Source organism: Castanea sativa, chromosome 9, assembly GCF_040712315.1.
Source record: "Castanea sativa cultivar Marrone di Chiusa Pesio chromosome 9, ASM4071231v1".
Classification (NCBI taxonomy): Eukaryota; Viridiplantae; Streptophyta; class Magnoliopsida; order Fagales; family Fagaceae; genus Castanea; species Castanea sativa.
The window spans coordinates 39,546,775-39,569,924 of NC_134021.1; the positions used below are offsets into that span (position 1 = coordinate 39,546,775).

Consider the following 23,150-nt stretch of genomic DNA (forward strand, 5'->3'; position numbering starts at 1 on the left):
TGTCATTATTTACTATCTCCCAACCAAACAAAACTTTAGTATTTCTTTGTGATCAATCTTTGTGTCACAACCTTTCTTGCTTTGATTTAATATATCGTATAAATTGTGTTGTGTGTGTATATATATTCTGCCAAGTTATTTTTTTTTTCTTTGAAGTGAGTATTTGTTAATTTATTTAATTCCATATTTTTTAATTACTTAGGGGTATAAATTTAATTGTTTAGCACTTTTTTTTTCAATTAGCAATTGAAAAATTTAGACGATTCTTTCTATAAAAAAAAAATTTAGAGGATTAATTGAAAGTTTCGAAATTTGAGAGATCAAAATCATAATAACACAAACCTTAGAGGGTTAAAAAGTTATTTTAGCCAAATATTCCAACATCTTATTTAGAGGATTCATTCTCTCCACTTTCCTCACTATAGATAAGAGTCCGCGGGCATTCTCCGCCACCAAACTAAAGTCCGAGTTCGATCCCTTTCCTAATGAGTTTCTTTTACAAGATTTCCAACTTATCGAAAGCAGAGTTATTAAGGATTGTCTCTGGGAATGGAGATCAAAGAATGACCCACGTGCTCCTTCTTCCAGTAGAGGTGAGTTTTCTCTCTAAATTATATGTTTCACTTCATAACCTCAGCATTCTACAATTTGTTTACATTTTCCTTATCACTTTATTCACTTAACCTGAAATTTCATTTACTTGAAACGATACCATTTGTCGTTCAATTATGTCAAATTTTAGCATTTCCTAGATACAGAGTGCTGTTTTTAAATGACTTGACATTGGATACACCTTCAAATTTGCTGTCTTTAATTTGAACCATAAAAAGGATAAATTTCAAATTTGTCTTTGTATTTTTAGACAATTTTTAATTTCCATGGATTATTTTTATTTATGATTTTCTTACAAACTATAACTTATCTAAAGTTGTGAGCATGATGAGAAGACAGAGCGCAAATAGCTAATTGCTTTAATATCTGAAGTTGTGTCTTGTTGTAATTGATCAAATTAATTAGATAAGGCGGAATGAAATGTTTTCTGATTTATTATTGAAAAACATACATCTGTATATTATAAGCTTGTCATGAATTTTTGTTCCTGAGATTACTGTTAGACTTTGCAGACACGTGCTCAATAAGCAGCACATCTGTTAAATATAATGATTAGAGACATAGTTGATAAGTACTCTGTAGAAACTCTAAACATGTTTCCTCACACAGTCTTTTTTGTGCGTTCATGACTATGTGCATAAATGAATGGATAAAGAAACCAAACTGCAGTCTGTCAAAGCAAATAGCTATGAGTTTCAAAATTTTGCAGTGGTTCTGGCACAACATTCGCATATATTGCAGTAGAAGCATTGGCTGATAGTGGGGTAGCTGCAGCCTTCCCACAAGAAATTGCATTGAAACTATTACTATTAGGTGAGCAATGGGTTCCGTTTCTTCATTAAACTACATCATCATACCATATCATCTTTGTGCTATCCAATTTGGGATAAGATCTCCTCCCATTTAAATCTTCTAGTCTCCAATTTTTAGCCAAATGTAAGACTTGTGTCATTTATTTGATTGTGTGGTTTACATTGGTCTTTTTAAGATCATTGGCTTTTTTAAATGCCATGTGTCATATATCTAGATTAAAATTGGTGAAATGAGTTTCATCCTACCATAGCAACAATAAGAAAACAAAACTCAAAAAATAGAAAATTTGGAAACAATAGATCACAGCTAAAATGATCACCCTGTCCAGCTTGTATTATCTAAAGCAATCATCAACACATGTATTTGATAAATGTCATTATTTTTCTTGTAATCCTAGTACACATGAGTCACTTCCTTTTTTCTTTCTTCAGCAATTAGCTTTACTGAGGAAACATAGCTAATATTCTTGGCAATAGTCATGGCACTTTCCACTATCCTTGCAGTGTATTCACATCTGTGACATTCAAAATATACATAAACAACTATCTGTTGCATAAGCTTAAATTGATATGAACATATTTATATGGATTTTTTAACATAAGATAAGAGCATAAATTAATTGAAATATAAGGTTATTTACCTGATATCATGATAATCTGAAACTCTTAATTGATAGAAGGACTAATTAGGCACTAGTTCCTACAGTTTCTGCTTGTTCCTCTAATGAGTGAGCAGTTGGCATTGAAGAACTGTTGAATGCTCTAGAAGCTGCTTGCTTTAGTGATTGGAAACCATTTTGGACCCAGCCACACAATGTTTTGAATGCCTCTGAGGTATATTGATTGATTGATTGGAAAATTTCTTGAAAGCATTGGAGAATCTCTTGGTGTGAGACACAAAGTAACCGTGCCAACATTAATGCACAAATGGCAAGGATGAAGAACCCCAAGGGAGGTAGAAGGATCTCTACCAGCAAGCCAGAGGCAGAAGTGCCAAAAATGACGCACACACTCCTGCCTATATGGAGGTAACTTGTGTTGAGAGTTGGTTGGCTTATCCATGCCAATGTTGTAGAGTAACCAAGAGCACATCCAATAAAAGAAAACATGATTCCACCATTTGTATGAAATGGGTTGTCAGAGTTTTGAAACCGGACTTGGATAAGGGTAAGCAGCATCATAATGAGAAAGCCCAAAGCAGTATGGACTGTGGTGGAGGAATTGAGTTGCTGTTGACTGCGACAAATATGCATGAACAGAGTTAACAAAAAACTTATGTAATAATTAATTAAGAGGAGCAATATAATGTCAAAATAAAAGGCCAAAAAGAAGCTGCAGTAGTGTTCTAGATTCTTTTGGATGTACTGTCAAAGATATAGATTGTTAATAAACTTGCAATAAAAGAATGTACTGTCAAAGATATAGATTGTTAATAAACTTGCAATAAAGATGCACGGTGTGACATAAACTCAAATGTTTTGTAAACCATTAAAAATGCCTACTAGAGCAGAAAATGAACATGCGGGCAAGATATTGAGTCATTGACACACACCTCTTCTTTTTTCATGAAGCATTTATGGGCGTATAAATAGAATAATGTAAAGCAAAAACTAGTGGCTAATGCAAAAAGATTTGAACTAACCCTTGGAGATGAAACTTGCTGCCCTCCATTTTTCTTGGCACTTCTTGCCTCCTTTGTTTCTTCCTCTTTCTGTGTTTTTTCACTGTGAGTCATGTCCTCTATATATAATATGTCTCTGTGTTTTTTCTTGAGCACACTTTTTTCAACATTGAAATTCGTGTTTTAAATAGTAAAGAGCTCTCCCCAATTCTTGTATGCTTTCGTCTGAACGCTACACTTTTTTTATTGGTCAAAATATCAGGAGTCCATGCTTTCGAAGTTTCTTTTTTTTGGTAAATCACTGCATATTCAATTCCTGCAATCTTAACAGCTGGTACAATAAAAAAAATGCCAAATAATAAGTAAAGCACGCAGTGCCTACTCAGCAATCTAACGTGTCAATACTTAAAGAGCCAAACAGATCTCACCTCCTCCCTGTATCCAAACATCCCCAAATCTCTGTGATTGACCCGACAGATCCGACTCCAAGTTAAACACTGGATTCGATGCCACCACAACCATAGGCACCATTGCACGTGCCCTCGCCTCCTTCTCTCGACGTCTTCGACTACGACCAAGATCCAGAAGTATTTTGTGTTGATCTAAGACCTAGAAGAAGTCGTAGGAGTGGCTTCCGCGGCGGTCGGAGCTTCGAATTTGGTGAAAACTGTGGATACCGGCAGCTACTCATAGAGATAGGAGTTGTTTGGTAACGGGGAGAAGTAAGATTTGTTTGAGGTACTGACACCTCAGATTACTGAGAATATTGTCTTGATTTATTAGACACTTGATTATTGGCCCAGCTGTCCAGTTGCAGGATTAGATATTCACCGATGGTACAGGTAATTACAACACCAACTCCTATAAATAAATAAAATATATATATATATATATATATATATATATTTTTATTTATAGGTACCGCCAAAATATATATATATATATATATCTTTTTCTAGTCCATGTCTATGTCTTTTTCTCTTTTAAAAAAAAAAAAAAAAAAAAAAACCTTGAGAAAGTTATATTGAAAAAGTCATTGAGAAAGTTATATTGTTGGTGGCATGGTGCACCATATATTCACAAGCTCTCACCATCAATATAAGTTTCTAACAAGTAATATGGATGTTTTTAAGAGCATTCTCGTTAAGAGTTTTAAAAATTTTAGCATTTAGTATCTAAAAGATCAACTTTATAATATTTAACACATCACTTTATAATATACCTAACATCAAAATTTCTATTTTTTTACCACTTTATTAAAATATTATTTATTTATTCTTTTTGAGAGAGAGCAGAGAGTGAGATCTAAGGGGAGAGAGAAAAGGGGAATAAAAATAAATAAAAACTGAGTAGCATCTTGCTATAGTAGGGTGTTAGTAATAATATCTTACTGTAGTAAGATGCTAAAAAATTTAGAATTTAGCACCATTGATGTAGGGGCTTTCTTAGTGGCTTTGTTGCTAAAAATAGCTTTTAGTATTATCTCACATTTGATGAGAATGCTAATATAACTTTCTAAAAGCTTGTATGCCTGTAAAAAAAAACCTTGCAAATGGGGATGCACTCTCAGTTCGAGGACACTACAAATAGCTAGGACCTTTAGTAGACCCATCAAAATACACAGCCACCAATTCCACTAGGCCTAAAAATAGCAAACTCACCATGAGATATGCCTGCAATGCATTTAATCTATTGGACAAAACTTTGGTATAGTACCTTAGGTGTTGTTCCCTAAATTCCTTTCTTAAAATTCAGCCATATGGCTACTTAACTAAAAAATACACTTCCATCCTATGTGCAAAAATTCACATGGCAGAATCTTAAAAGAGGAACCTAAGAAATAACACCTAAGTACTGTACCTAAGTCTTGCCCTAATCTATCAGTACAGGTTAGCAATGACTTTTGTTTCCTTTAGAGATGCACTCTCAATTATAGCTTTAAAAAGAGCATTCATAACAAGGTTTAGTCATTTTAGCAACAAAAACATTAAAACACACATTACAGCAAAGAAGTTAAAGCTAAATTTTTTTGAGTGATAGCTATAGTGGGTTGCTATCTCTAGTAGCTCATTGTAGCTAAATGATATTAGTAAAAAAAACATTTTATTTTTTATTTTCCACATGCTCACTTTCACTCCCACATGTGTATTGTTTCTACCTTCTCTCTCTCTCTCTCTCGCAAACAAACAACTTTGCCTCTCTCCCTCTTTCTCTATGCCTCTCCATCTCTCTTCTTTCTCTCCTCTCTCAATAGTGATAAATGGGTTAGAAATCAATGTGCGGCGTGGGCATGCGGTAGGGTTGAGATTGGTGTGCAATGGTGTGTGGTGGTTGTATAGATCAGCGTTTTGGATCTGTGGTTGTTTGGCATTGGCGTTTTGGATTCACTAAGACCAATGTTGTTTGGTGGGTTTTGGGGTTATGGGTTGCTAGATTTCAGGGGTTATGTGGTGGAGATGGTGGTGGTGGTGGGTTATGGGAGTGGGTGAAGGTCGCAGTGGGTGGCTGCTGTGATTGCTCATTTTAGTGGGTGGTGGGGTAGTGGATTGTGGTTGTGGGTCGTGGGTCATGTGAGTGTGTTGCTGAGATTTGGTGGTGGCTACTGGCTAAGATTTTGTGATGGTGGTGGAAGAGGAAGATGGATGGGTTTTGTAATTTGGAAGAGGAAGGCCAAAGGTGGTGGCTAGGTTCGTGGTTTTGTTTTTGTTTTTTGTTTTTTTTTCCTATAGTGGGTTGTGGTTGGTGGAGTAGTGGTGGGGGTTTTGAATTGCAGAGGTTGTAGGTGCCAGTGATGGTGGTTTTGGGTGGAATGCGTTGATTGTTTACTGTATTGAATACATTATTTTATTGTTTTTTTTATATTGTTTTAATGTGTTGAATGCTAAAATAAATTTTTTAATATTTGATGTATTGTAAAATGAGTTATTAAAATAGATAAAGTGGCTTCTTGAGTTGCTAAAAGCTTTTTTTTTAGCTTTCTTACTGTGAATGCTCTACCTTCCTTGCTGTAGTGTGTGTTTTTAGTGTTTTAGTTGCTAAAATGACTATTTACCTTGTTGTGAATACTCTAAATGATGCTTGTCCTCGTAAATCGTAAAAGTGGGTTGTGTGAATCGATGGGGGAGCTTAGCCTTATCAATTCTACGTGTAAATGGCAATTTGAAAATTTGTCACAAGGTTTTGCTCATCGCATCATTCCCCATGCTCATAGGGGTTGGGCTCTTATCCCTTTTCTTGTAATATCGTTCCTCCCTATCCCACCGCAAAGATAAGGAAACGGATTCGTTGGGAGGTGTTCTAGACCTTGGTCTATAATTGCCATCTTCCCTTGATTCAGATCCTGAGCTTGAAGGAGATGCCACTCTTTGTTTACGACGTAATTTTCTGCACAAGTGGTCTATCTCCAATTTGAGGTTCCTAGTTTCTTCCCCATGCTAAATATAATTCCCAGTTTAAGAGCATTCTCATTAAGAGTTTTAATTTTTTTAAAATTAGCACCTAAAAGATTAACTTTATAACATTTAATGCATCACTTTGTAATACATCTAACATCAAAATTTCTATTTTTTTTTACCACTTTATTAAAATATTATTTATTTATCATTTATTTATTCTTTTTGAAAGAAAGCAAAGAGTGAAATCTAAGGGAGAAAGAAAAGGGGAATAAAAAATAATAAAAAATGAGTAGCATCTTGCTACAGTAGGGTGCTAAAAAATTTAGAATTTAACACCATTGATATAGGGGCTTTCTTAGTGGTTTCGTTACTAAAAATAGCTTTTAGCATTTATCTCACCTTTGATTAATATTACTTTCTAAAAGCTTGTATGCCCATAAAAAAAACCTTGCAAATGGGCATGCACTCTCAGTTCGAGGACACTACAAATAGCTAGGACCTTCAGTAGGCCCATCAAAATACATAGCCACCAATTCCGCTAGGCCTAAAAATAGCAAACTCACCATGAGATATGCATGCAATGCATTTAATCTATTGGAAAAAACTTAGATACAGTACCTTAGGTGTTGTTCCCTAAGTTCATTTCTTAAAATTCAACTATATGGTTACTTAATTAAAAAATACACTTTCATCCTATGTGCAAAAATCCACATGACAGAATCTTAAAAGGGGAACCTACGAAACAACACCTAAATACTGTATCTAAGTCTTGCCTTAATTTATTAGTATAGGTTAGCAATGGCTTTTGTTTCCTTTAGAGATGCACTCTCAATTTTTTACCTTTAAAAAGAGCATTCACAACAAGGTTTAGTCATTTTAGCAACAAAAACATTAAAAACACACACTACAGCAAAGAACTTAAAGCTAAATTTTTTTGAGTGATAGCTATAATGAGTTGCTATCTCTAGTAGCTCATTGTAGCTGAATGATATTAGTAAAAAAAAACATTTTATTTTTTATTTTCCACATGCTCACTTTCACTCCCACATGTGTATTGTTTCTACCCTCTCTCTCTCTCTCTCTCTCTCTCTCTCGCAAACAAACAACTTTGCGTCTCTCCCTCTTTCTCTATGCCTCTCCATCTCTCTTCTTTCTCTCCTCTCTCAGCAGTGATAAATGGGTTAGAAATCAATGTGCAGCGTGGGCATGCGATGGGGTTGAGATCGATGTGCAATGGTGTGTGGTGGCTATTAAGATCAGCGTTTTGGATCTGTGGTTGTTTTGGCATTGGCCTTTTGGATTCGTTAAGACCAATGTTGTTTGGTGGGTTTTGAGGTTATGGGTTACTGGATTTCAGTGGTTGATTGGTGGAGATAGTGGTGGTGGTGGGTCGTCTTGTTGGTGGTGGGTTATGGGAGTGGGTGAAGGTCGCAATGGGTGGCAGCTGTGCTTGCTCATTTTAGTGGGTGGTGGGGTAGTGGATTGTGGTTGTGGGTCATGGGTCATGTGAGTGTGTTGCTGAGATTTGGCGGTGGATCGGATTTGGTGGTGGCTAAGATTTTGTGATGGTGGTGGAAGAGGAAGATTGATGGGTTTTGTAATTTGGAAGAGGAAGGCCAAAGGTGGTGGTTGGGTTCGTGGTTTTGTTTTTTTTCCTATAGTGGGTTGTGGTTGCCATAGTGGTGGTTGTGGTTGGTGGAGTAGTAGTGGTGGGGGTTTTGATTTGCAGAGGTTGTAGGTGCCGATGATGGTGATTTTGGGTGTAATGCGTTGATTGTTTATTGTATTGAATACATTATTTTATTATTTTTTTTATATTATTTTAATGTGTTGAATGCTAAAATAAAATCTTTGATATTTGGTGTATTGTAAAATAAGTTATTAAAATAGATAAAATGACTTTTTGGGTTGTTAACAGCTATTTTTTTTAGCTTTCTCACTGTGAATACTCTAACTTCCTTGCTGTAGTGTGTGTTTTTAGTGTTTTAGTTACTAAAATGACTATTTACCTTGTTGTGAATACTCTAAATGATGCTTGTCTTGTGTGGGAACTGGGAAAGAGAATTTTCTTGGCTATTTCTTTTTCCGTTTGATCATATTGGGGAAGCAGGTTTCATTCTACTATAGCAATGACTTGAAAATAAAATTCAAACTAAAATTTTGTTGAAACTAGAAAATTTTGAAACAGTAGATTACCGCAGCTAAAGAGATCACATTGTCCAGCTTGTACTTTTTAAAGCAATCATGAACACACGGATTTAATTAATCTCGTTATTTTTCTTTTCATCTTAGTACATGTGATTCACGTAATTTTTTTTATTCATCAGCAAATAGCCTTACCAGGAAACAAAGGTCATAATTCTTGCAATATGAAAACGTACATAAACAACTACATGTTACAGAAGCTTAAATAGACATGAACATATTAATACGTAGAGTTCTTAACTCTAGATTATAGTTGTAGAGTGAAGGTATGATCGGTTTATAAGACCTTGACATTATAGTAATCTCAAAATTGTTGATGCCTAGGACCAATTAGGTACTAATTACCTCCATTTCCTCCTCTTGTCTCTATTGAGTTTGCTAGCATTGAAGAACTGTTGAATGGTCTAGAAGCTGCTTGACACAACGATTTGAAACTATTTTGGAACCAGCCACACAATATGTTGCATGCCTTTGAAGTATATTGATTGATCGATTGGAAAATTTGTAGAAAGCATTGGAGAATCTATTGGTATGAGTTGCAAAGTAATCGTACAAACATTCATACACAAAGTGAGGATGAGCCATCCAAAGGTAGGTACGTACAAGGATCAACAGTAGCAAGTCACAAGCAAAAGCTCCAAAAATGAAACACACACGTCCAAGCATACTTAGTATAGGGAGGTAGCTTCTGTTAGAACTTGGTTGGCTTATCCCTGCCAATGCTATGGCATAAACAAGCACGGCTATGATAAAAAGCGACATGGTTGCACCATGTCTTTGAAATGGGTTGCCAAAACTTTGATACTTGACTTGGAGGAGGGTGAGCAACAATAGAATTAGAAAGCCAAAAGCAGTATGGAATATGCTCGAGAAACCAAGTTCTTGTTGATTGCCACAAATAGAGAAACATGGAATTGCCTGAAATTGCATATAATATTGGTACAAAATAAAAATTAAAAAAAAAAAAAACAGTTGAAGAGTGAGTAAAAGGGAATTAAGTGAGTATTCATGACATTCTCCTGAAAAATGTAGTAGTATCTTAAATTATGTTGGCTATGCCAAAGAAACACACTCTCTCTCTCTTCAAAAAAATAATGATATATTTTCTTTACTTGCAATAAAATGTCAAGTTTATCTTCATATAAGTCAAAAATAGAGATAATAATCTAAGAAAGGAAAAAAATTAGGATTATCTCCTCTAATTTACTATATGTCAAAAACTACATATAAATGATCTTTACAATCATTATATATAGTGGATTGGAGGAAGATAACTTCAAACTAGTTTGGAGTATTAACTTTTTCTCCTAAGAAAATATCACTAGAAAAATTACTAATAACAAACTAACTAATTCTAATTATGTGGAAAATACAGTAGCACATGTGAAAAATGTGTTGATACGTCAAATACTGTTTTTAGAATATACAATTGCACTACAATATTACAATTGTTAATATAAAATAAAATTTCTAATAATATATTATAGAAATTCTAATGTTTTTATAGAACCGATATGTAATTTAAATAACTTTTCTGCTATAACCCAAAAAAAAAAAAAAAAACCAAACTCTACCTTACATAAAATTGTTAAAGTACGTTTAACTTCTGTAGTTGAAATAACTAGTTATATACCTAGTATTTGTCAAAATTTACTACAAAAAAGAAAATGATCTTGCAGGTAAGACATTGAAAAGTTCTTGTTTTGTAATGAAAAAAATATATAATTGAACTAGTAGCATTCATGGGCGTATAGAAAAATGCAAATACATTTTAAAGCTATATATATATATATATATATATATATATATATATATGAAATTTGAAAAACCCTAGGTAACGAAGATTGCTTCCCTCCATTCTCGCTTCCTTTTGTCTCTTTTCTATGCGTGCTGAGTGTTCCTAATTGCTATGTGCTTGCCTTTTTATACTCTCTATTCTTCATGTCATGTTTGTGTTAGATTTAATCACCTGCATACTGATAAATACGTAATCATTATTCCAGAAATTTGATATTGGGATTGTTTGGTTAGGGATAAGAAGAGATTGAGTTAGGTTATGTATTTAGACGTCAGATTGCTGAGTCCGTATAGATATATTATTGTCTTTTAATTTAATTGAGACTTTATTGCTGAAAACTTATTGCTTGTCTTTTAATTGAGTTAGGCTATGTGCTTGTCTTTTAATTTAATTGAGACCTTATTTACTTTTCAGGTTTACAAATATTGACGGATTGCAGAGCTGAGTAAACTTGCTAAAGTTTCAATTAGTTTGGTACAATTCATAATATCACTAAATTCTAAACCAAAAGTAGTGCAGATTTCGGTTCCACTTTTGAATCTTTATGCTACTAATTGTTAAAAAGGTAAAAGTTTGGCTACAAATTAACTTTGTTGTAACCTAAGGTTATGACTTCACTTAATATATTTTTATTAAATGTGAATTTTGATAAATTCACAATTGAATTAAATTTTCTTCTTATATCTTTTATGCCTTCAAAATTTCCAGAAGATCAAAGATCAATAAAAATTATCATCAATCAATTGTTTAAATTGCAAGTTTTTGTAGTATAAAATTTTGCATAAAAATTAAGTTTATGAATCAGATAGAAAATAATATCTGGTTGGTACAAAATTTGACATGTCTGTTAAGAGCGTAAAGATCAAACATATAATCTAAGGTTATATTTTTCAAATATGTAGAAATATTAATTTTTTTAAAGGAATTTGCAACCTTAAATTATAATCAAGTTTGTAGTCAAATTTTATCCAATTGTTAATATCTAAAGCTGGGAGCATATATTTTTTGCTGAATCACTTTGATTACTTAGGCATATGGACCATATGGTTTGTTGATTACTCTCAGGACTGGACCATACGGTTAAAATAAAATTTAAAGCTACAAATTAACAACTTTGGTATGGGCAGGACTTGTTCAAAAATTTTCTTCACAATTTGTTAAGATGAGTAAGTTGTGAACGATAAAAAATCACTTTCGCATTTGCTTTACAATTTGTTAACATGATAAGTTGTGAACGATAAACAATCACTTTCATATAAATTTATAAATAATATCAATTTTTTTTTACTTAAAACCTACCACTTACTTCATATGTTTCAAATATTACATTTTTGTCTCACATGAATTTGAATGTCACGTGTGGATTTTGTTTCTGTAGGTGGCTAAAATTTCAGAGAAGAGATGGAACTGTAACAGGAGTTTCTACGTTGACTAAATTAATAGTGATAAAGATCCTTGCAACCTCACAAACACTGTCTAACCAGCAGGTAGGCCAAGAAGGCTCAGCTGTGAAGTTGCAGGGTTAGATATTCACCGATTGTACAGGTGATTCTAATACAAGTTTTCACACCTATTCCTGCCTGAAACGATGGTATAATAAAAGCTCACACACAAAAAAAAAAAAAAAATTGTCGTACTCATAGAAAGTGACAATAGGAACAGATTATCTCCAAACTTTTACACACACTGTACTAAAAATTGCAAAAAGAGGTAGCATTGTATTTTTTTATATATTATTTTCTCCATGTTAAATATTAGCATTGATACACCATGTTGAATATGCTAGTATGAATACGAAAACGAAAGCATAAAGTATAAAATATAATAACATACGAGGATTACGTGGTTCGGCCTAACAGCCTACATTCATGGAGAAAACCCTAAAGGGCTATATCAATAATACACTACAAGAAATCTGGGTTTAGGCGACGTTTGTAAAACGTCACTAAAAACCCAAAAAACGTCACTATAGACACAAATGGTCTATAGTGACGTTTGTTTTTGCGACGTTCAAAAACGTCGCAATAAAGCAGTCACTATAGGTTTATTGCGACGTTTCAAAAAACGTCGCCATATATTACTCTTTAGTGGCGTTCAAAAACTTTTAGTGACATTTTCTAAAATGTCACTAAATAATATACCATTTTAGTATGTAATGTAGGAAAATACATTTAGCGACGTTTCAAAAACGTCGCAAAAGCTGCTCATTATTTAAAAAAAAAAATTAAAAATGCTATATTAACCTGCTTAAAATTCAACATTAACTAACACAAGCTTGTAATATATCAAATGTACCTACTAATCATCAATATTCCACAATAACACATTAACCATAGATGTATATATATATATATATATATATATATATATATATATATATTTGTATAATACCAATACATGTATCACTTTAACTAAGTGGGTTGGTTGCCTAAGATTAATTGTAGCTATTAAATTAAGTTTCTTAGTTAGTTAAAAACCCATTAATATATATGTTTGGAACATAATCTATTTTGCAATCCTATTGTTCATTCCTTGCCATTGCTAGAAAGTATAATATTGAAAAACAAATACTAACACTCTAAAGAAATACTTACAATGATTCAGCCCTTGATCCTCAAGTCCTTTTGCCCAAGAAGCCAAATCTGAATAGGAGAATTTTCTACCAATTTCCAACCAAAATAGAAAAAAGCAAAAATTAGTACAAAACTCCATGACCCATTAAAGAAAAACCAAATCAAAGCAAACCCATAAGCCAAAAAAAAATACTTACACTCTAAAGAAACTTGAACAACAAAAACTTTAAACCAAAACTGAAAAATAGCAAAAATTAGCACAAAAGCTCCATGACCCATTAAAGAAATACCATATCAAAGCAAACCCATAAGCCAAGAACAAATACTTACACTCTAAAAAAACTTGAACAATAAAAAAGAGGGAAAAAAGTATGGTGGTGGCAGTAGGTCCTAGTGGAGGTTGATGACGGCCACGGTGGCAATGGGTGGAAGGGAAAAGATGTGTGGTGGTTCTAGAGAAAATGTGTCACAAAGAAAAAACTAGGAACAAAGAACAAAGAAAAGAAAAGAAAAGAAGGGGACAATCAATAGTGAGCCTAAGAAATAAAAGAGTGGGACACGGAGTGAGTTAATGGAAAGAAAGAAAAAAAAAGTGTAGGCCAAAAAAAAAATAAAGAGGAAAAAAAAGTGTGGGAACTTGAAATCCAAAAGTTTAGAACATATAGCGACGTTTTCGAAATGTTGCTATAGAGTATTTGAAAGTGTTTGCTTTAATTAATATAGCGCCTTTTTTTTTTCCCACCAACAGGTGGAGACCATTTGCTGTAATCACTATAGCGACGTTTTCGAAACGTCGCTATAGAGTATTTGAAAGTGTTTCCTTTAATTAGTATAGCGCGTTTTTTTTTTTTTTTTTCCCACCAACAGGTGGTGACCATTTGATGTAATCACTATAGCGACGTTTTGTGTTTGAAAGTGTTTGCTTTAATCAATATGGCGCCTTTTTTTTTCACCAACAGGTGGAGACCATTTGCTGTAATCACTATAGCGACGTTTCGAAAACGTCGCTATAGAGTATTTCTTTTTTAGACACATGCTCAGTACTTCTTTAATCACTATAGCGACGTTTTAATAAAACGTCGCTATACACGAGATATGCGCTGCTAAAACTATACTTCTTGCGACGTTTTAAGAAACGTTGGTATTGTTTTGAGCTACAGCGACGTTTTTTAAAAAACGTCGCTAAAAGCTCAATCTTTAGCGGCGTTTTTAGAAAACGTCGCAATATGCCACTTATAGTGGCGGATTTAAAAACGTCACTAAAAAAAACGCCGCCTAAACCCAGATTTCTTGTAGTGATATATTACAGTGTAGTATAAATCCTGTGTTACAATGAACTATAACATGTGTATATATAATAGACTAAACCCTAGATTAATAGACTTCTAGTACAAGTAGGAGACTTGGCTTGCACACAAAGTAGAATGAGGCTTGGGCTTATACTAATGAGCTAATATATCTCTAACACCTCCTCTCAAATTCAAGATGAAAATTTGATGAAATCTTGAGATTTGATTAGGTTGAGAAGATCACTTGAATGAAGTTTGGCTCTGTGACGGTGGTTTGAGGAAGACAATGGTCTTGCAGTGTTGATGCGACTTCTAACGGTGACATGACTATACCGGAGAGTTTTGACGGCAGCAATGGAAAACCAAAGAAGATGAACGCAATGAAGAAACACCGAGAAAGACAAAGATTGCTCTTAATATACCATAAGGACATAAAACCATAGCAATAGGAAGTTGACTCTGATACCATGTTAAATATTAGCATTGATACACCATGTTAAATATGTTAGTATGGATGCGGAAGCGAAATCATAAAGTATAGAACACAATAACACACGAGGGTTACGTGGTTCAGTCTAACGGCCTACATCCACGGAGGAAACCCTAAAGGGCTATATCAATAATATATTAGAGTATAGTACAAATCCTGTGTTATAATGAACCATAATATGTGTATATATAATAGACTAAACCCTAGATTAATAGACTTCTAGTATAAGTAGGAGACTTGGCTTGCACACAAAGTAGAATTAGGCTTGGGCTTATACTAATTGGCTATTATATTTCTAACACCACAGGTAGCATTGTCATTAAGGGCATTCACATCAGTGGATGCAAAATCGTGTATAATAGAAAAAGACACAACTTTTACACATTTTGTCTAAAAAATACTTCACATCAGTGCTTCTAAAAATGTGTAAAGATGTGTATATTTATACACTTGCTATAGTAACCATATATATATTTACACGGTTACTATAGCTCGTCCATATATTATTTTATTAATTTTACGTTCGCACCTTTTTCTCTCTCTCTTCTCCATGCACAACAAACTCAGTAACTTCTCCTCTTCTCATCTTCTTTTTCCTTAGATGCTCACAAACAAACCCACACACAAACACATTCAAACAGACAAATCAACACGGAGATACATAAACACACTTACACTTAAACAAACCCACACAGACAAACCAACAAAGAGACATATCAGTGCTTGTGGATCGATCGGTGCTTGACTGGAATGATCGGAGCTCGTGGGTCTTGCTTGATTGGAGCTACGGAGATCTGAACGAGATGGGTCTTGCCTGATCGGAGCTAGGGAGATCTGACCGAGCTTGATCGGTGCTTGACCGAGTTTGATCGGAGAGTTGATTTGTGTTTGAGAGTTTGATCGGTGCTTAACCGGTTTGATTTGTGTTCGAGAGTTTCGCTAGGAATAAAGCATGGCTTGATCGGTGCTTGACCGAGCTAGGGAGAGTTGATCTGTGTTCAAAAATGGGTATAGAGATGGGTATAGAGAGAGAGCAACAAATCAGAAAAATGGGTATAGAAAGAGAGAGCGCACGTATGTAAAGGGGGTAGTTGAGAGAAATAAAAAAAAATGATTATTTAAATAAAATAGGTGATAGAATAGATAAACTAATGTAGGTGTTTTGTAAAAATGGATGTGTAAAATAGAAAAGTTGGTTTTTAGTGTAAAAATAGATGTGTAAAATACACTAATTGATGTAGTTGCTCTTAATGACTTAAATTCTGTTGGTTCTACCAAAGATATATACTCTCTCTCTCTCTCTAATAAACTATGATATACTTTCTTAACTTGCACTAAATTGCCACCTCCTCAACCCCCCAATATGTGAAAAAATGATCCATTTCTGTTTGTCACATAAAGCTAAAAATAAGATGTTTGATACATAAAGTCAAAAATATAAAAACAACACATGCATGTCAAGATTTTTATAATTTAACTAGCATTTCAGATATATTTCAATGGAAGACACTCAGAAAGGTGCATACCAATCCTTATTTTCAACGTGAATGACTTGGTGGGAAATGTCGAAATAAACACGTTCAACTTCTAACAAAAAGCACCTGCATGGTTAAAAGGTATATATAAATATAACACGTTCAATTTGACAGAAAACTGAAGAAGCTCTCCAACCGTTGTCTAAGAAGTCTGTTAGTACTTGTTAGAAATACTGAATTGAATAGTATTGTATTTCTCAAGTAAAATAATATACATGAGTGCCTTTATATAGGAGGCATATGAATGCTGTACAAGTAAATATGAGTGCAGTACAAGTAGTACAGTGTGAAGTACAAGTAGTACAGTGTGCAGTACAAGTAAGTGATCTAAATGGGTCAAGCCCACATATGAGTGTACGTACGTTAACAACCCCCCTCAAACTCAAGGTGGATGTGAGACCAACTTGAGGTTGTCAACAAAATCACGAAGGCGTCCCTTAGGATGGGACTTGGTGAAGATATCTGTAAGTTGATCTTTGGAGGAGACAGAGAAGAGCTTGAGAGCACCATGAACAAGATGATAACGGATAAAGTGACAATCAATCTCAATATGTTTAGTCCGTTCATGGAAGACATCATTATGAGCAATGTGAATGGCACTCTGATTATCACAATAAAGAGGTGTAGCAGAGGATGTAGACACACCTAAGTCTGTAAGAAGCCATCGTAACCAAAGAAGCTCAGATGTGGTATCAGCAAGAGCACGATATTCTGCTTCAGTACTGGAGCGGGCCACAAAGGTTTGTTTCTTACTTCGCCAAGAAATCAAGGAAGAGCCAAGTAGAAAACAATAGCCAGTGGTGGACCTACGATCAGTGGGATCTCCTGCCCAATCAGCATAAGAGAATGCACGAAGTACAAGAGGAGATTGAGCTGAGTAGAAAAGGCCATGGAAGAGAGTGCCCTTCAGGTAACGAAGAATGCGCGAACGGCGGCATAGTGAGTCGACCGTGGAGTAGACAAATGCGGCTGACCCGATGAACGGCATAAGAAATGTCCGGACGAGTAAGCGTGAGATAAACTAGGCTGCCAACTAATTGTACGTAAAGAGAAGGATTAGACAATGGTTTCCCCCTCGAGGGAGTCGGATGCGCATTAAGCTCAACCGGGGTGTCAACGGTTTTGCGTCAGTGAGTCCAGCACGAGACAAAAGATCAGAAGCATACTTGGCTTGAGTAATATAAAGACCATCTGAGGAACGAGTGATTTCAAGCCCCAAGAAATAGCTAAGATGTCCAAGATCTTTCATCTCAAACTGCTGACTAAGAAAATCCTTGAGTTCTTGTATGCCACTAAGGTCATCACCAGTTATGATCATATCATCCACATAGAGGAGAAGTAGAATGGAGCCTTTATCAGTACGACGAAGAAATAAGGCAGCATCATAAGGACTGGTAGTGTAACCCAAGCGAGAAATAGTAGAGCTAAATTTTGCAAACCAGGCTCGAGGAGCTTGTTTAAGACCATACAATGCTCGGCGAAGGCGACAAACCTTGTTGGAGTCAATGGAGAGACCTGGAGGAGGTTGCATGTAAAATTCTTCACTCAAGTCCCCATTAAGGAATGCATTTTTAACATCCATCTGAAAAAGATCCCATTTTCTAGCGGCAGCAAGAATGACCGGGAGGGCACGAACAGATGAGATGCGGGCAACTGGTGCAAAGGTCTCTTCATAATCAATCCCATACTCCTGTGTAAAACCTTTTGCAACAAGGCGAGCCTTATAGCGCTCAATGGACCCATCTGAGCGAGTCTTAATCTTGTAGATCCACTTACAACCAACCACAGACTGTCCAGGAGGGAGAGGAACTAAGTCCCAAGTATGGTTTTTGGTTAATGCATCAATTTCCTCTTTCATTGCAACCTGCCATAAAGGGTCAATGGAGGCCTCACGATAGGTTTGAGGCTCGTGGAGTGTAGCAAGTGCAGTGTAACAATGGTAATCAAGTAAATGTGTAGGAATGGATCTTACCCGGGTTGAGTGACGAGGTGGAATGTCTTGTGGAGGTGGAAGGTCTTGTGGAGGATCTTCAGGCGGAGCAGGAGCGGGGGACCTAGGCTCGAGTTGGGATAGCTCGTCATCAATCTGCTCATCTTCGACCTGGCCAGAAGAGACATTAAAAGGATCGGGTGTTTGTATAGAAAAGTCTAAAGGAGGATCAATAGGAGTTGGAGAAGGAACATGAGACTCCTCTGGAAAGACTTCAAGTACAGATGAGGCAGTGAGGGAAGAACGAAAATGAGAGAGTTCAACAAACAAGCGGTGTTCCTAGAAGACAACATTACGAGAAACACGAAGGCGATGAGAGACAGGATCATAACAGCGATACCCTTTTTGTGTTTCGCCATAACCAAGGAAATAGCAAAGTCTAGATCGAGGCTCAAGTTTGTTGTGCTCATGAGACTGAAGAAGAACGAAACAAGCAGATCAAAAAGAGCGAAGGTGATGATAGTCAGGGGGTGACCCAAAGAGGCGCTCATACGGAGTTTGATTATGGATGACAGTGCTTGGAATGCGGTTAATGGTGTGAACAGCATGAAGAGCAGCTTCACCCCAGAATGGAGGAGGAACCTTGGCGTAAAGAAGAAGAGTACGAACGGTGTCAAGAATATGACGAAGTTTACGTTCGGCTCGACCATTTTGCCGAGAGGTACTGGACAAGTTAGATGATGTACGGTGCCATAGGAGTGTAACGAGCTTGAAAAGCATATTGAGTGTATTCAAGAGCATTATCGAACGAAATATTTTAATTCTTTTGGAGAATTGGGTTTCAACCATTTTTGCAAAGTTACCGTATATTGGCAAAATTTCGTAACGAGATTTCATAGGAAATATCCAACTATAACGAGAATAATCATCAATGAAAACAACAAAATATCGAGATCCACCATTACTAGTAACAGAGAAGGTCCCCAAACATCGAATGAATTAACTCAAAGATACTATTAGAAATAGAATCACTATTATTAAAAGGTAAAGCCGGGCCGTTTTCCTAACCGGCATGAAGTACAATCAAAATTGTCTTTGGACACGAGAACCTAACAGACCCTTAGAAGCTAAGCGTTGTACCCGAGAAGAGGGTGCATGACCAAGACGAGAGTGCCAAAGTGAGAGAGAAGGTAGGGAAGACACCGCAGCAGCAGCAGCAGCAACAGACACTGGAGCAACAGGTGGAAGATGAAGATTATCCACTGGAAACATACGCCCAACTCTAGGGCCGGTCCCAAGCTCTTGCCCCGTCCTCGGATCCTGCACAATACACCCAGAATAGTCAAAAATAAGGCGATAACCTAGTTCGGCTAATTGTCCCACAGAACACAAATTATAGGATAGGTCAGGAACATGGTAGACCCCAGGAACAGAGAGGGTGGAGGTTGAAACAAAACCAAGACTATTCCCATGCATGGTGGAACCATCAGCTATGTGAATATTGAGGGGATGTGGAGCAGGATTAAGTTTGGAGAATAAGGACGAGTGAGGTGTCATGTGATTGCAACAGGCAGAGTCAAAAAGCCAAGTTTGAGACTTACCGGGTAAAACTGAGAGAGCAGTGGAAAGAGATGCATTACCAGCCATACGAACAGCTTGAGCTATGATCTCCTGTAGGTCAGTAGGTGAGAGGTTGATAGTGGATCCAGAAGACTGGGACTCAGCTGAAATGGGAGGCATTGGCGGAGTAGACTCAGTATTAGCAACTGTAGCAGTAGATTTGTTGCGACGGTAACAAGTCTCAATAGTGTGGCCAGGGCGCTTGCAATAGTTGCAGAACTTTTTATTGGTCTGTCTGCGACTATTGCTGGAGCCAGAAGAATCACCTGAGTACTGAGGTTGCTCTATGGAAGGAGTAAGGGCCAGAACATTAAACTTATCCTGGGCTCGAAGAGTTGCAAGGCGAGCTTCTTCTCTGACTAACTCATTCACAACAGTATCAAGAGAGGGAGGAGGACAACGATTCAGAAGCTGACCTCGAATGGGCTCATAGTCATTGTGGAGTGACATCAGGAACTCATAGAGACGAAATTCATCTCTAATAGCAGCATATTGTTGGGCATCTTTTGAGCATGCCCAAGTTGGATCCGAAAGGTCAATTTGGTCCCAAATGAAGCGAAGCTGATCATAGTAGTCATTGATGGACTGCCCCGGTTCTTGCCTGAGTTGATGCAATTCAACCACTAACTGATATTTCATGGATCTGTGAGTGGTAGAGTATCTTTTGGCCAACATATCCCATGCTGATTTCGCATTATCAAAGCTGCCCAGCAAATTGGAGATGGAGGGAATGGAAGTATTTCGAATCCATGTGAGGATCATGTGATTGTGACTATCCCATTCAATCATGCGATTGAGAAAAGCAGCATCTTCTTCACTTGCCCCCTTCACAGGAATAGTGATTGCACCAGTGCAATAATGCCAGAGCATGCGATCCTTAAGGAAACTGTGCATAGCTTGAGACCAAGATAAGTAATTCCTAGTCCCCTCCAATACAGTATTGATGGGACGAGGAAGAAAAACATCCTTTTTATCCATTTAGAGACACAATATGCAAAAACAGACTGCAAAAATGAAATCTACGCGAAAAACTGAGTAAGGAGAACTTGGCCCGAAAAAGTCAACTCCAGAAAAGTCAACGGTCAAAGTCAACGGTCAACGGTCCAAGTCAACGGTCAACGGTCAAAGGTGACGTCAGCAGCGCACTGGAAGGTGACGTCAGCGATGACGTGGCAAGCTGACGTGGCAGGCTGACGTGGTAGGCTGACGTGTCTAGGGCTGACGTCAGCAGGACGAACCTGGCGCGTGACGGCGCGTGGCGGCTCAAATCGGTGCGTGGAGGCGCGTGGGCGCGTGACCTTTAGGGTAGAACCTTTGGGCGGCGCGTGAGGGCGCGTGGAAGCTCCGATTACTGTAAGTTTTTCACGAGCAGGCAGATCGGAGCAAGACGATCTTCATGGTACCTTCAGAAAATTTTTCGGAGCAATATTCACGGCGGTACGGAAAAGGCAGTGGTCTTTGCAGTGTTCGAACTCCCCAACAGCGGCTGCTACAGGTCCGGAACCTGAGGACGATGTCTTGAAGACTCGAAGGTTCAACGGCGAAAGACTGTGGCAGTTGTTGTGACAGCGGAAGCAATATAAAGAATGGAGTTACACCAATAAAGACAAGACTGCGAACAAAAGGTCAGAGCAGTGGCTCTGATACCATGTTAGAAATACTGAATTGAATAGTATTGTATTTCTCAAGTAAAATAATATACATGAGTGCCTTTATATAGGAGGCATATGAGTGCTGTACAAGTAAATATGAGTGCAGTACAAGTAGTACAGTGTGCAGTACAAGTAAGTGATCTAAATGGGCCAAGCCCACATATGAGTGTACGTACGTTAACAGTACTAATATTTAATATCTAACTGTGAGCATATCAGCGTATTTATTACTGAATCACTTTGATGGCTGAGGCGTCTGGTTTGTTTATTACTATCAGGATTGGACAGTTTGGACATATGGTTGATTGAATATAAAATTTAAAGCTATATATATACAACTTTGTTATGGACAACGTCCACAATTTTTTTCAAAATTTGTTGAGATAGTAAATTGAGACTGATAAACAATCACTTTCACATGAATTTACTATAAATATCAAATTATCATTATTTTTTATTCAAAACCTACTACTTTAGTAAGTTGTGAAAAAGTTGTCACTATCTTTAATAAAAATGTACTTCATATACTTAGTATTTTACATTTTCCTCTCACATGAAGTTGTATATCACACATAGTGTGTATTTGGCTTCAGCTTAAAAAACTAGCTTATTTTATTATTCAGTTTATTTTTATTACTATTTATGAACTCTACTGTACATTTTGGTATTATTTATGAGTCCCATTATACTATTTCAATTAATTTTTACTTTTATCTACCGTACTTTGAGCAAAAAATTTTTAATTTTAGCAAAATAAACAGATCCTAAATAGACCCATAGATTCTGTAAGTGGGTAAAATTTCAAGAAGAGATGAAAAACCATAACAAGAATTTTAACGGTGACTAAACAGTGATGAACATCTTTGCAACCTAACAAACACCCTATTAAGAATGGGGAACCTTAGTTCATTTTTGTCCAACTTGAAAGTTGGCAAGGAGGCTTTGCTAGTTAAGTTAGCAAACCAATGGCCGATAAGGAAAATGACATAGTAACAGTACATAGAGTTGCATACTATATTTGACAAAAGAATGGAGTACTTTATAGGCATGTGAGGGGCCAATGTTTGCATGAAAATCCAACCTCGTCCCCGCAGTTCGACCAAAGGGACGTGTGTCAGGAAAGCAGCTCCCAGTGTGTATTTGGATGGGATGTTGCTCACTTGCATTAAATAGGATGGTTTCTAGTGGGCACAATAAATGCAACTGTGAAGAGAATTAGGGTGAGTTACTGTTGAAAATGACTGCATAACTGGCCAACTAGGGAATTAAGGTAATCATATGTTGATGGTTAGATTGAAAGGAAAGGGTAATTTATAGGATGCCTTGAATAATTCCACACGGGAAGGGAGTGGAAAAACTAGAAATCTGACCATATTGGGTTATTGACAGAGATAAATTGGAGGCTAGCCGAGGAGAGAGCTTGTCCTTTGGCAAGGTTCTGTCAAAGAAGGAAGGTTTTATTGGGTTCATTGATGATGGATGAACTCCGCTAATCGAGCTGGGCTCTCAATCTTGATAAATTAGGCTGAGCATATGAAAGGCGGGCCTATCTTCGCTGATGGGCTTAGTTGTCATCTCCTACTGCAAATGACTATAAGTGAACAATGAGGAGTTTCTG

The 23,150-nt window shown here is 36.5% G+C and overlaps 2 long non-coding RNA genes across 2 annotated transcripts; one reads left to right on the forward strand and one right to left on the reverse strand.

Moving 5' to 3' along the window:
• The first annotated feature begins 424 nt into the window (after nt 1-424).
• LOC142609452 (uncharacterized) lies at nt 425-2,889 on the forward strand. Its single transcript, XR_012839609.1, has 2 exons — nt 425-593; nt 2,102-2,889. It is a non-coding gene; the product is annotated as an uncharacterized LOC142609452 (long non-coding RNA).
• Nucleotides 1,791-3,276, reverse strand: LOC142609453 (uncharacterized). Its single transcript, XR_012839610.1, has 3 exons — nt 3,067-3,276; nt 2,066-2,660; nt 1,791-1,939 (listed from the first exon to the last, which is right to left on the reverse strand). It is a non-coding gene; the product is annotated as an uncharacterized LOC142609453 (long non-coding RNA).
• Nucleotides 3,277-23,150: the final 19,874 nt, after the last annotated feature.